Raw genomic sequence first — 15,823 nt, forward strand, 5'->3', positions numbered from 1 at the left:
CAGAAGTACCTTTCTGGGGTCTGATAATATCAGATTACTGTTTCACATTTTCCCCCCCCTGTATTCACTAGATGCAGGCAAAGCATTAGACATCCTGACAAGCATCAAGTAAGTGGAGAATTGAGGCAACACTGGGGCATGGAGGCGCAATGAACTTATGGAGTTCTGGTGTTTTTCTTTGACTTTTGATATTTCAGTTTGTTGACTTTTTCTACCTTCCTTCCTTCCTTCCTTCCTTCCTTCCTCCCAGGAAGAAGCAGTGATGTAGTATTCCTAATTCCCTGAATTGGTAGTACAGTCTTGGTGGTAAGGTTGATATCTTAGTTATAAATGATCTGTTTTCTCATTGTTTGTACCAAGACATCAGAGTTAACTATTCCCCATGTGATGTAAGAGGATGCTTCTTGAGTACCTGTCATATACTGGGTCTGATTCAGGGCATTTGTCCTTCACAATGTCTCAGCAAATTCTTCCAGGTGCCTTTCTCATGAGGTAGGGATTGCTTTCCCCACTCCTCTGATGAAGAAATAGATGCAGACAAGTAGCAAAATGAGCCGCAGCTCAAAGTTATTAGGTGGTGGAGCCAAGATCACAACACAGTCTGTTGAATCTGAACTCTCTCTCCATTCTGTTCCTTGAGGAGGCAGCCTGCATCTCTCTCTCATCCTCTGGGTGGTGGTGGAGGTTGGGGACAAGTGTCATTGTCATTAGGCATTATGACTTTCAAATATTGTGTTATAACTTGAGAAGCAGTCTGCCATGCCCTTTACCTTAAATACCATTTGCATTAGCACCCCCCAAAATGAAATAGTAAGGTATACATCTAACAAAATATGTACAATATCTATATGAAGAAAGCTATAAAACTCTAATGAAAGAAATCAAAGAACTAAATAAATGGAAAGGTATGCCATGTTCATGGAAGAAAAAAAAGAAGACCCAATATTGGCAAGATGTCAGTTCTTCCCCACTTGATCTCTAGATTCAATTCAATCCCAATCAAAATCCCAGCAAGTAATTTTGTGGATATTGATAAACTAATTCTAAAGTTCATGTGGAGAGGCAAAAGACCCAGTACAACCAATGTAATACTGAAGGAGAAGAACAAAGTTGGAGGACTGACCCTACCCAACTTCAAGATTTTCTATAAAGCCCCAGTAATCAAGAAGTGTGATACTGGTGAAAAACTGACAAACAGATCAATAGAACAGAATGGAGGGTCTAGAATAGGCCCATATAAATGCAGTCAATTGATGTTTGACAAAGGAGCAAAGGCAACAGAGAAAAGATAGTCTTTCCAACAAGTAGTCCTGGAACAACTAGACATCCACGTGCCACAAAAATGGAATCTAGACACAAACCGTATAAACTTCATAAAACTTAACTTAAAATGGATCACACTAAATGCAAAATGCAACACTATAAAACTCTTAGCAGATAACATAGGAGAGAATTTAGATGACCTTGAGTATAGTGATGACTTTTTAGAAGCAACACCAAAGGCATGAGCCATAGAATAATGGATAAGCTGAAATTCATTAAAATGAAAAACTCCTGCTCTGTACAAAACACCATCAAGAAAACAAAATGAGGGCTTCCCTGGTGGCGCAGTGGTTGAGAGTCCGCCTGCTGATGCAGGGGACACGGGTTCATGCCCCGGTCCGGGAAGATCCCAAATGCCGCGGAGCGGCTGGGCCCGTGAGCCATGGCCGCTGAGCCTGTGCGTCCAGAGCAACGGGAGAGGCCACAACAGTGAGAGGCCCGCGTACCGCAAAAAAAAAAAAAGGAAAACAAAACAAAATGACAAGCCACAGACTGAGAGAAAGTATTTGCAAAAGACAACTGATAAAGGATTATTATTCAAAATATACAAAGAACCCTTAAAACTCAACAATAAAAAAATACAACAACCCAACTCAAAAAATGGGTGGAAGACCTTAACAGACACCTCACCAAAGAAGAAATACAGATGGCAAAAAAGCATATAAAAAGATACTCCGGATCATATGTCATCAAGAAGATGCAAACTAAAACAGCAGTGAGATACCACTATACACCCACTAAAATGGCCAAAATCCAAAACACTGATAACATCAAGTGCTGGTGAGGAATTGTCATTCATTGCTGGTGGGAATGCGAGATGATACAGCCACGCTGGAAGACAGCTTGGTGGTTTCTTACAAAACTAAACATACTTTTATCATATAATCCTTGATATTTTCCTAAAGGAATTGAAAGACTTATGTCCACACAAAAACCTGCACACAAATGTTTACAGCAGCTTTATTCGTAGTTGCCAAAACTTGGAAGCAACCAAGATGTCCTTCAGTAGGTGAATGGATGAATAAACTGTGGTCCATCCAGACAGTGGAATACTGTTCAGCGCAGAAAGAGATGAGCTCACAAGCCATGAGGAGACATGGAGGCACCTTAAATGCATATGACTTATTTTCCTGTGGGAGCCGCCAGGTTGAGAGGAGCATGGCCTTCTAATCTCCCTGCCCTGGCGTGTGCTCGTCCACAGATATCAGTGTACTCCGAAAAGGGGGAGTCATCCGGCAAAAATGTCACTTTGCCTGCTGTGTTCAAGGCTCCCACTCGACCAGATATTCTGAACTTTGTTCACACCAACTTGTGCAAAAACAACAGACAGCCCCATGCTGTCAGTGAATTAGCAGGTCATCAAACCAGTGCTGAGTCTTGGGTACTGGCAGAGCTGTGGCTCGAATTCCCAGGGTTCAAGGTGGCAGGGCTCACCACTCTGGCCAGGGTGCTCTTGGAAATATGTGTCCTGGGGGCCACATGTTTGCGCCAACCAAGACCTGGCGATGCTGGCACCGCAGGGTGAATACAACACCAAAGGGATATGCCATCTGCTCTGCACTGGCTGCCCCGGCGTTAGCAGCGCTGGTCGTGTCTAAAGGTCGTCGTACTGAGGACGTTCCTGAACTTCCTTTGGTGGCTGAAGATAAAGATGAAGGCTACAAGAAGACCAAGGAGGTTGTTTTGCTTCTGAAGAAACTTAAAGCCTGGAATGATACCCAAAAGGTCTACGCCTCTCAGCAAATGAGACCTGGCAAAGGCAAAATGAGAAACCGTCGCCGTATCCAGCGCAGGGGACCCTGCATCATCTGTAATGGGCGCGTCATCAAGGCCTTCAGAAACATCCCTGGAATTACTCTGCCTAATGTGAGCAAACCGAACCTTTTGAAACTTGCTCCTGGGGGGCATGTGCGACGCTCCTGCATTTGGACTGAAAGTGCTTTTCCGCAAGTTAGAGGAGCTGCACGGTACTTGGCGTAAAGCTGCTCCCCTCAAGAGTAGCTACAACCTCCCCACGCACATGACGCTCAGTACAGACCTTAGCAGCATCGTGAAAAGCCCAGAGATCCAAAGAGCTCTCCGGGCAGCACGCGAGAGGATTCATCAGAGTCCCGCAGAGAAGTCCAATGAAAAGCCTGAGAATCACGCTGAAGCTAAACCCACACGCAAAGACCACGCGCCGGAACACCGTTCTTCGCCAGGCCAAGTACCACAAAATCCGGATGGATAGGGCAGTAGCAGCACTAGAAGCCAGATCAGATGAGAAGGGGCTTCCAGGCAAGAGCCTGTGGTGGGGAAGAAAGGAAAGGAGGCTGTTGGCATTAAGAAGCAGAAGAAGCCTCTGGTGGGAAAAAAGGCTGCAGTGACCAAGAAACCAGCAGCTGAAAAGAAGCCCACAGAAAAGAAACCCACCTCAGAGCAAAAGAAGGCTGCTGCATAACCTTAAATTTGCTTATTACGTAGAGGTGAAATCATTTGGGACAGCTGACTTTGAATAAAGACCTGATTTAAAAAAATGCATATGACTTAAGTGAAAGAAGCCTATCTGAAAAGCCTCCAGACTGTGATTCCAGCTATATGACATCCTGCAAAGGGAAAAGCTATGGAGACAGTAAAAAGATCAGTGGCTGCCAGGGATTGCGGGGAGGGAGGGATGAACATGAGGAGAACGTAGGATTTTTAGGGCAGTGAAAATACTCTGTAGGATATTATAATGATGGATATAGGTCATTATACATTTGTCCAAACCCACAGAGTGTACACCACCAAGAGCGAACCCCACGTAAACTATGGATTTTGAGTGATAATGATGTGCCAATATAGGTTCATCCCTGGTAACAAATGTACCATCTGGTGGAGATGTTGATGCTGGGGAAAGCCATGCCTCTGTGGAGGCAGGGACTATATGGGAAACCTCTGTGCCTTCCCCTCAATTTTGCTGTGAACCTAAAACTGCTTTAAAAAATGAAGTCTATTAAAAAATGAAGAAAATATGACCACCAATTATAGGAATCTCATACTTTCTTAGACTGTAGAAAATATCTCAAAACTTACAATATGAATGCTAATAAGCTTGTGGAAAAAAGATTAGTTTCCATGTCTAATGGCGTGGAGACGATGCGCTTAGAAAATGTAAAGAAAATGCATATTTGTTTTCCTCATAAATGTATATTCTTTCAAAAAACGTCAAGGCTGAAAGTACTTCATGCTAAAAATATACATCAGTGGACAGATCACAGTCTAAGTGGCATTTGCTGGAAGATCCCTGAGGTTTCAAAACCCTACTGGGACACCTCTGAGGTTAAGAGTCAAGATGACAACACGGGCAGTGGGCACTGGCCGTGCCGGGCAGAAGTGACCGAGGCCACAGAGAGCGCTCAGGGGGAGAGCAGGCTCGGATTTAATTCCAAGGTAGGGAAAATGAATTCAAATGGGTTTACATCCATTTAAAAGAGAAAGAAAATGTGAATTTTGAAACCTCATTTCATGGCAAATTTAGAAACACACTACGGGTGCCCTTCCCCTTCTCCATGTGAGACCGGAAGGAAGGAAGGGAGAAGAGGGTCCACGTGGACCAGTTGACACCCCCAAGTGCCAGACAGGAGGTTAAGGTCCTTTTCATTGTTTATGTGATTCTAACACAACGTGGTGACTTAGATCAGGAAATTCTTTTTCAATCAGAGAAGCAAATTCTCAGTGTGGTTAAGGAACACACTGAAGGCTACAAGGTGAGTGAAAACATAAAAGATCAGTCATGATGGAATGTCTCCACGTTGGGGTCCTTTATCCATGAGAGGAGCCCTGAACCCTGGGCTCTGGTCCCAGCTCCACCTGCTACTGGTAGTGTCACCTTTGTTAACTCACACTAACCTTTGTTAACTGCTAGGGTAGGAGAGCAGGAACTGGATCAGATAAAGATTTTGCTTTTGTTCTGCTTCTCAAGCCTACCATTCACCACATGGTTTATGTCTTACATTTATGTCTTTCCTGAAACTTGTCCTCTTAGCCACTTCACTGATTTTCTTCTTCCTTCTATAGTCTAGAAGTTCTACCTTGCTGCCATGATTTTTTCTCCTCTAATTTGCAATCTTTACTTCTTTCCTAAGCTTGGTCCTGATGACAGAGATGTCATCATTGCCTAATAGAGTCTAATAGAGTCTAATAGACGATTCAGCTCTCGTCTTGGCTGGTCCCTCATGAGCACCTCTTGAAATAACCGCCTTGGCTACCATATCACCATGCTCTTCTGATTATTCCACTTCTCTCTTACTTCCTCTGCTTCACTGACTGGTCTTGGTCATCATTCTTCTAGCATTCAGATTAGTGCCTGCCATGGATAGGGACTCAACAAATGTTTGTTCAGTAAATAATGTAATAAAGAATGATGATTTTTTTTCAGGTCTTAATTAAGACATTGTATTCCATTATTGAGAGATGTGTTGCTGGACCTTATATGCACAAAGATGTTCAGGACCTTCAAGCTTCAAGATCAAGTTCAAATCATTCCCCTCCTATTTCTGGGAGTTGGTAGTGTTACAGCACATGCACCTCATGCTCTGACTTTCTCCTCAGGGCCCAGCAGACCTGCCTCCCAAACATTTCTACGTTCAAAATCATTTCTCTCATTGTTTAAGATCCAGTACGCTCTCTTTCATAAAATTCCCTATAGCATCTTTAAATTTGGAAAAAATGTCTTCTTCTGGGCTCACAAACCATTTAAAAAATGAAACTTTTTTCAAATGCTTTTCTTTAATAGCTTCTTCACTTATCTGCACTGAGTTTTAAAAATCTGTGAATTTAAAAATCTATGCATTTATTTACTCAGTCATTTATCCCAAAAGTCTATGTTAAAAATATCTATTGCCTTTTTACATACTAGCAGATGTGTTTTAGCTTTTTTTTAATTTGAATTTTAACTCAATGTTTCAGCTAACAAAAATCTGGTGGTACCTGCCTTCACAGAAGCCTACACACTGGAAAGGTCTACACTTCAACGCTACCCTGGAGAACTTCACGCCCTATAAAACGGTCCAGGTGTGTGAGCTGATAAAATTATGGATGTTTGAAAAGTTTCGGAGGTTTGGAGTCTCCTTAGCTTCACGGACTCCCTGGACTTTTTCTACAGCTGAGTGGAAAGCTGTGGAAATTTAGAATCACAATGAAGGTGCTGACAAAACCTTCCACAGGCAGCTCTCAGCAGGCCTGTCCTTCCGCAATCAGAAGCTCTTTGTGAGTTTCGGGGAGTGAATCTCCATGTGGTTTTATACTAAGGAATGCTTACACACCAATTGCATCAGTTGCTCCCTTTTGCTCCTGCTTGCATCTGGCTCAGTGTGATGGGATCTCATCCCTCCCGACTGCATACATATAGGCTCCCATGCATGAGCGAGCAGTACGGTGACAAAAAGGCCTTTCTTAAATCAGTCAACAGGAAATGATCCCAGTTTTTTATTCCTGCCGAGTCATCAAGAAAATATTAGCCTCCATGTCTAAGGACTGCTTCAAAACCCAGTTTAACCCCAAGCTGCCCAATGAAGGTAAAAGATTTCTAGACTCGACTGTACGCTCTGTGACGGCACAAGTGTGTCACAGAGAAGAGGTTTCATAGTGAAAACTATTTCATCGGTTGTGGGCGCTTCCCACATTCACCCACCCAATCAGAATTGGGTCAGAAAATCCTGATCGTGTAACTGTGTCTGTGGCTTCCCAGAAAAAAAAAAAAAGTTATTTAGGAAAATACCATATTAAGCCACTTTTGAATTTTTTATTAAGTTGACCTCACTTTGACTGTGTTCAGCAAGGATTTGGGTTACTATTCACGGTAGTTATTTTCAGTTTTTAGAAATAACAATTACAGTACATCAGTATTCAAAGTAAATATCTGCTCTGAGTTTGGGGTAAAGGTCAGGTGAGTGGGCTGCTGTTTCCTTTGTAAACAAACGAAAATGCCCAAAGAGCGTTGCTCATCACCCAGCTCTACAGGGATTCAGTCGTTAGTCACCGCAGAGCTGAGGGACAGTGCATCCTGGGAGAGATTCAGGGTGAAGTCAGGATGAGACACTCTGTGCTTCGGAAAAACAGTCCCCTAGATAGTTAGATGTGTATCTCAGGAAGAATTTTAATGAACCCAGATTCTTGCATCTTCTATACATAGAAAAGCACTGAAATCATTAACTTGAGATCATCTGTTCTTCAAGACCAGAAGTACCATTTTACCAGGATGTATGCTGGACTACACGCATTCCCAGCCAAACATCATATCCATCCTGGTTCCTTTCCTACCTCTTTGGAAGAGTTTCCTCAGAGCTAAATTATCTAAATTTATTTATCACCCTGAATAAAACTTAAACTCACAACTCCTACGTTGTACATTTTTTTTTTTTTTAAGTTGACGCCTTGAAGGTACAAAGTGCTGAAAAATTACTGAAATATTTGGGGAGGTTGGAGGTTGGCAAACAAGGAAGCCACAAGAAAGGCGAAGGAACAGTGAGTGTTTGGGGACATCATTCACTGCAGACAGCCCCTACGTCTGTTTGCTTCTCTGTTGCACCAACCTCTCCGCAACTTTCCGCCAAGTTGCTGCTCTCCCAAGCCAGGCGTGTGCAATGGTTCGCATCTGTTCACCCGCTACCCTCACCCCACCCAGTCTATCACCCAGGGCCTGAACAAGCACGCACCCATGCTCACTCACATCTCACTGAGAAGGAGAGGGAGAGAGAAGGAACACTGAGTGGAAAAATACCAAGATTTATGCTTGATTATTGGAGATAATTAAGTAGGACCTAAAAATAGTCACGCCCTTATTTCATATTATGTTCAAAATGATTCAAATTCAAAACTATTCACAGCTGTGCTGGGGGCTGCTACCACACAGAGTTGATTTCAAGCACTTGAATCAATGATCAGCAAATGAAGCTTCTCTCTGTTCTTCTAAGTATAACTTGGAGTGGTACCATGACTCAGAGGCTATTGAATGTGAAATAAAGGGATCAATAATATCATTACCCTCATGACACCCATCGTTTATTCTGCCAATACTTTTCAATAGAGAGGAGGAGTGTGGCCAACATGCCCTGTCGGGTGTGTGAGCCTCTCCTTACAAAGATGTTGATGATAATGAGTCTTTAAAATTCAACTCCATATATGTATTGATCAAGCAGACTGGTAGTTTACTATTTTATTGATTGACTTATTGATAACCCCCAAATACCGAACGATGCAGAAACAGGCTGAAAAGTAAGACGTACAGAAAAATACGTGTATTTTTTAAGTATATATGCAGGATTTACCCTGCTACTAGAAATATTTTTCAAGTATGAGGAACAAATCTAATCGTGTGCCACAAGTAACACCAACAATCCCATTCATTTGAGGAGACTGTTATCCACCAGCATCGCTGAACAGACAGGTGTAGACAAAACCACTGGCCTCCCTCTTCTGGTTTTGTTCATGTTGCTATCTTTTCTTTACTGAACATGACAAAATGTTAGGCTTCAGTTGTGACCCAGCTCAAAGGCTGCTCTTTTCATGAAAACTTCCCTGATTCTTCCGATATTCCCTGACATCAGACAGCACCGCATTTCTACTTTCTGTGTATCATTTTCTTTCTTTCTTTTTTATTTTTACTGAAGTATAGTTGATTTACAATGTTGCAACAATCTCTGCTGTACAGCAAAGTGACTCAGTTATACACATACGTACACTCCTTTTTTATATTCTTTTCCATTATGGTTTATCACAGGAGATTGGATATAGTTCCCTGTGCTCTACAGTAAGACCTTGGTGTTTATCCATTCTAAATGTAATCCTTTGCATCTACCAACCCCAGACTCACAGGCCAACCTTCTCCCTCCCTGCTCCCCCTTGGCAACCCAAGTCTGTTCTCTATGTCTATGAGCCTGTTTCTGTTTTGTAGATAGGTTCATTTGTGCCTATATAAGTGATATCATACGGTTATTTGTCTTTCTCTGTCGGACTTACTTCACTTAGTATGGTAATCTCTAGTTACGTCCATGTTGCTGCAAATGGCATTATTCCATTCTTTTTCATGGCTGACTAGTATTCCATTGCATATATGTGCCACATCTTCTTTATCCATTCATCTGTTGATGGACATTTAGGCTGTTTCCATGTTTTGGCTACTGTGATCTGTATCATTTTCTATAAGAGATCATTTTATGTCACCAAAGGGCCTTAACATGGCCACCAACAGTATAGAGCACATTGAATAATAACAATTTTTTGGTCTTTCTTTTCCCTTAGGTTGAATTCTTTGAGAGCAGGGGCTATGCCACTTGGTTTTGTATCAAGTACACCTAGCCTAGGGCTTTGTCACCCAGCAGACATTCATTCTTCCTTTTATTCAATGAATACCCACCAACTGCTTGTAATGGGCCCAGAGCAGAGGGTCCATGCAGCCGGGAAGTAATGCGTGCCGGCCTTTGCTGTGACATCATCCCCCGCATCAGTCTCTACGGAATTTGTCAGCACCTGGGAGGGAGGACGTGCTGTCTTTTTTTAATACCCAGTGGGCCTTCACGCTAACTACTATTGAACACATTTAACATATCCACAAAGCCAAAAGAAATCACAACTGTCCAGTGTAAAGGCTGCTGTTTTATCATTTTTGTGTGGTTTCGCTCTTTAAAAGTTTTCTTGGGTCAGATTTTTGTTATGTGTTTTGAGGAACCTATGTCTACTTTCCTAACAATTTTGGTTCAAATTAAGTCTTTGATGAAGCTGTTCTTAAAATTTTGTTTCATCAGTAATGAGCTGCTTGGGCTTCCCTGGTGGCACAGTGGTTGAGAGTCCGCCTGCCGATGCAGGGGATACGGGTTCGTGCCCTGGTCCGGGAAGATCCCACATGCCGCGGAGCGGCTGGGCCCGTGAGCCATGGCCGCTGAGCCTGTGCATCCGGAGCCTGTGCTCCGCAACGGGAGAGGCCACAACAGTGAGAGGCCCGTGTACCGCAAAAAAAATAATAATAATAATGAGCTGCTGCTTAATTGAATAGATTTACTAAAGTTTATATGGTGGGCACAATGAAGTAACAAGGGAAGAAACTAGGACACATCTTGGAATTAAGCCCTTCCTATTCCAATGGGCACCATGAAGAGCTCTTTCCCAAATCTCAAAAGATTTGTCCCATTGCCAGTCCTTGTCACATTTATTGCCCTCGCTGACTTCCTGTGCAGTTGGATCAGAAAGTTGAGACATTGCAGAACTCTCAAGAAATGTACTTTAAAATTGCCAGTTTGACATTAAGTATCAAAAGCCTTCAAGCCCGCAAGCTTGTCCTCAAATCCACCCATTTCACTTTAGGTATTTAACTAAGGCTGCAAAGATTTTCTTAATGTGTTTATAATAGGATTATTGATTATGGTGACTATAGATGATCACTTATCATTTCAAAAACATGGAATTAGTGGAAAAGAAAAAGAGAATCCATGTGCTAGTAAATCACGCAGTAGTTAGAAATGACGTAGAATTACATACATCGTCACGGACATACACTCATGATGTATTGCCAAAAAAGAGGAGGTTACAAAATAGTACCCATATTTTAATTCTATTTTAATGTAACATATACGAAACATGAAAGAACTCGATACACACTAAAATATAATTAATTGTGGTAATATGGTAGTAGGTGATAAGGGACAATTTTTTAAAAAATAAAGATTAGAGTTATCACGGTGTGCTTGTTTATGTGTGATGGCAGTGATCCAGTAGAAAGGAGAAATTGATAATGCAGGAGAGGGAGAGGGTAATTTCATGAACAGGATGCTTATGTAGGTGAGAGGGCACGGGATCCAGCGCAGAAGAGGGGTCAAGAGATGAGAGCAGGCGCAGGTTACCCATAGTAAACGGAGGGAAGCCAGGTGATGGGTGCAGAAGGAGGTGGGGTTAGCGGTGGGAAAATAAAGCCATTCTTATTTCACTGCTTCTGTTTTCTCACTGACATAGGAAGTGAAAGCAGTGGTTTGAAGTGATGGAGGCAGATGGAAGTGTGAGGACACAGGAGAAGGAAGGAAACAGTGAGTTTTGTAGCAGGAAAGTGAATTTCAAGGAGGAACAATGTCGGATGCTTGACAGTGCTGAGTGACCACTTGAGATCTGTGGTCAGACATTTCAGAGAGATGTATCAGTTGCAAAACTCGGCTGTTTGGATATATTTAATCTGACACAGTCTCCATGGTCTAAGGCACTACGTGCCTTCCACGTAGTGTCTGTGATGCAGCGTGAACTGCCCTCTAGTGAAGAACGGGCTCAAGCAGGGGCTGTGTGGTCCCTCTGTGTGGGACGGGGACCTAGACCTGCTCTCGTTTTCTCTCATCCCATCTAGAAGACGGAACAGCTCTTCTGAAATACACCCAGATGAGTTAGGCCTTTCTAATATGTTTTGTCACGTTCTTTATAATGTCACATTACAAACTTTTAATAAAAAGTGAATCTTTTTTAGGACAGATTTTACAGCCCTTCACACACCATCATGCACACGATAGACGTTCGATAAATGTGTTAATGAACTTAACGAAACTAGCGACGGAAAAACAGACAGATCAAAAGGGACGGGACACAGTCCCACTCACAGGCTGACTCTCTCCCCGGCCTTTTCCCTCCCCTGCAGAAATCCGCGGGTGGAGCCGGGTGCAGAGACAGGAACTCGGCACAGAGGACTTGGGCCTGGGGGTGAGGGGTTCCTTCTCTAACCTCAGCCTCGGGAAGGCAGCCGGGAGTCGCTCCACCTGCTTTAGCATAAAATGGGGCAACTGGAAATCCAGTGGTTTAGGTCCTAAAAGTCCTCATCAGGATGTGACAAAGGAGGCAGTTGTCACACTCAAGGTGTCGCCTACCGTGATTGGCTGGGGACCGTGTTTGTTTAAGGAGAGCCCCTTAACCTTTGACTTCCGTGTACTCTCGTGGGATGCAAGACAGGAAAAGAATAATTAGAAACTTCTTCCAGCCCCCTTTGCTTTCTTCCGTTCATGAAGTATTCAGGATAAACTGTAGGCAAAACGGGCAACCATGGGGGTTTTGGATACGAAGGAATCGGAATCGAGGTAGGTGTCGGTGTCTTTTCCTGCTCAGCAAAGCTTTCCTGGGCACACGGCCTGTGGGAAAGCAATTGTTCCTAACTCACTCTGTGCATCACAGCTTAAATACACAGGGGGTGTAAAAGAGAGTTTCCAACAATGGCGAGTAAAGGTGGAAATTGGAAATGAAGAACTAAAGCCATCTGGAAAAAGTGGAAACAATTGTGCTGCCAGGTAGGCACCTACTTGCATCTGGTGAGAGCCCGATTTGTTCTGTTTTAGATGGTTCCTTCCAGGAAGCGCTGTTCCTACACGAAGGCCCGGCAGCGCGGGCGTGCACACCTGGCCGTCAGAGCCATGCAGCCTGGGCCGTCGTGCACACGTTCTGGCTGAGAAGCTTTCACAGTGTGTGCGCGGTGACCCCGCACGGCACCCCGGGCCGCTCCGAGGACCTTCCACCCCCACGGGCTTCCACCCCGTGGCGCGGCTCTGAGCAACGCTGCCGGCTGGGCAGGGCCTGTGGACACCTGTACGTGCACGAATCAGTACCCTCTCCGCCAGCTGGTCCACACAGCCAAAGCCGAGTGCTCAGAGCAGCACGAAGCTACAAGTGACTTCAGAGACCCTCCAGCCCAGCCAGCCCTTTTATAAGGAGGGGTAGCTTTGGTCTGTAGAAGGTAGTTAACCTTCTACCTTTGCTTGCAGCATCTATAAGAGATAGAATCCAATGTCCTGGATGGGTTTGAGATGTTGCTTGAAAATAGGACTGACAGGCCTTGGGCCGCATCTTACATCTCTAACACAGAGGGCTGCATCCTCTGGCCGGAGACCAGCAAGAGCGCTTTGCCCATCTCTGCTTACCACACACAGTCCTTCTAGATCTCTCTGCCCCTCCTTCTGTCCTTCCCGCCTGCCTTGCTGTCTCACTCTCTCTCTCCAGGTGGGGATATGGGATTGGACTGGAAACATAGCGCAGTGTAAACTGGGAGCTCTAAGCACAGGCCGCTGTACTGTCTCACGTTCCATGTGCTGTCTTACTTGTGCGGGTACAGTTGAGACTCCCTGAGTATTTCTTGCTCTCCAGAGACAGATGTTTCCAGGGAAATGCCAGACTCAATGAAGGGCAGCAATTCTGTCAAAGATGGCAGTGTGGAGTGGAAGGAACTGGATATTCATGTTTAAGTTTCTGCTCGGCCCTGATTCCTGGTCTCAGAACAGGAGCTGAATGCTCCTTCCTGGGACAGGACAAACCGAGGAACAATTATGCTTTACTTAGCTCTCCACTGAGCCTGTTGGCCTCCAGTACAGCGAGGCCTCTCTGACTTAATTATTCAATAAGTAAGGAGCCCTGAGAAAGGGTTTTCACAGCCGACAGGGTTTTAGGGCTACACCAACTTCCACAAGGGAATACAGATTTTCAGCATCAGTTTTAAATGTTGTACTTCTTCTTGTTTGATTTTTTAATTGGTTTTAAAAGAGTGTCCATCAGAGAGCAGTAGATGGTTGAAATTGGATTAAAAAAGCATTTTTCTTTCTGTCCTAAAAATAATAATTTTAGACATAGTCATTTATGGAAATAACTTGCGGACTTAGGACCACTCTTACCTGCTAAATAAAAATATTTTGAAGATTTAAATTCAGAGCTATTTGCATAGACCTCACAGCTTTCATGCCCCTGACTATGTGCGTGCATTGCAGAAAGTTGTTTTTTTACATATAAATCTTAAGAATCTTTTACCATAAAGATACGTGAAAATACATGTCAGACTCGGTTCTATCACATTCATTTTTCTTTTCCTAGAGAGGAAAGGCTCAGTTCTTATAATTCACATCAGTTGAATTTATAAGCTGGTTCATTTGTAAGGGGGGGGTCATCTGTCAGCAGAGGGTTGAATTTAGAAGCTCTCTCTGCAGATAAGTTTCTCCTCAAAATGCAAAAGGATTGAGATGGCATTGCCTGAGCTGGTCTTCGTTTGCTGGAGGTTTTGTGGTGGTTGTTTGCTGTCAGGCAGTTCCCCTCTTCGGCCTTGTAACGCAACTTTCTGCCCATCTCCCTGCTTAAACAGTGGCAACCGTAAGATCAGCTCAGTGGCCTGATCCCTCATCCTGTGCTCAGTGACGTGCATTAATCCTAGAGATCTTTGCATCCGACTGTCTTTTGACCCCCTTGGGAGTGACACAGGACGTATTTTCCCCATGGCTCTCTGATTTTGACAGCAAGGCTCGCCTTGGCCAAGGACGAGGTCCCGCTCCTAAAGTCTGTAGCAAACCTGATGCAACAGTGAGCTTAGCCGCTAAGCTGGGGACACCAGGCATCCGGGAAGAGCCACAACTCCAAAAAACACATATTTTGATTCTTATGTTTAGGACGAATAATCTGATAAAGACAAAGAACTGTCTTTTCTCTATTTTTTTTTCTATAAAACTTTACATAAAGCTCTCAAACGGAAAAGGTGATCTCATTTTCTCACACCCTCCCTCTCCTTGCCTTCTCCATCTCCATCATCTTTAGGATAAAAACTTCTCTGTGATGTTACAGATCTTTTAGGAAACTAGCAGAGACCGTCAGGAATCTCGGGCCACCCAGGAAGGTGGCTTGCCACACTCCTCACTTGTGCCTGGGGTTTTCTCTTCCAGAGAGTTCTCAGGTGTGTAACTATACCAAGGGGGTGCCAAGGTCTTCTGGAGATGAGAATTTGACAGAGATTCAGTTTGATGTTGACTTTGAATTTGTGTCCTCACGTACAGATCACCTCCTGATGCACACGCCCGACCCCGTAAGTTCACTGAGCGTTCACGGATGCAGTGGTGGAAGAGCACTGCCAAGGAGTTTGGAGATCATCTAGTTTAGTTTGAGAAACCGGGACCAGAGAGGTTAAGTGACTTGTACCAGGTCTCACAGCGAGGAAGTGAGATAAGCAAAGCTGGAGCCTCCCTCTGCAGCGTGTGGTGTCTCACGTCTAAAGAGACTCGTCCATGGATAATTCCCATGGGGGGGGGTGGATAAAGCTCGCCTCCCCCAGGCTTTTCTCCTCTGATTCTGTGCTAACACCCATTTTCCCTTTCTTCCATTTTGCTTACTAGCATGGGAGGCTCCCACCCCATGGACCTCTTTGACTCCGGTCTCAGACTTCTTGGACTGAAGCTATTCTCGTGTGGAACCAGGGTTGGGCCAGGAATTCATAAATCAGTGGGCCACTGGCTACCAGCAAACACTCCATCTCTCTTTTCCTGTACTATGCCTCCCCCTCCCTCCAATTAGTAAAGTATCCAGCCCAGGCTTATGTGCTCCTTGCTATAAAAAGTTATGAGGACCTTGTAGAGATTCCCCAGACCAACCAGATCAGATCAGAGGATGGCCCAGTACGTACAGCAAGTCACAGCAAGGCTCTGCTGAGACTGAAACAAAACGAGCACATTACAGAACGTTACCTGTTTAACAACATCTATTTCGTTACAGGATT

General features: G+C 44.0%; 1 protein-coding gene across 1 annotated transcript in view; it reads right to left on the reverse strand.

The window, feature by feature from the left end:
* XKR4 (XK related 4) overlaps positions 1-15,823 on the reverse strand; it is a 323,987-nt gene that overhangs the window by 89,258 nt on the left and 218,906 nt on the right. The gene's annotated exons all lie outside the window — the stretch shown is intronic.

The sequence above is a fragment of the Aethalodelphis obliquidens genome, unplaced genomic scaffold, assembly GCF_003676395.1.
Source record: "Aethalodelphis obliquidens isolate GAN/ISIS:26980383/991018 unplaced genomic scaffold, ASM367639v1 scaffold33, whole genome shotgun sequence".
NCBI lineage: Eukaryota > Metazoa > Chordata > Mammalia > Artiodactyla > Delphinidae > Aethalodelphis > Aethalodelphis obliquidens.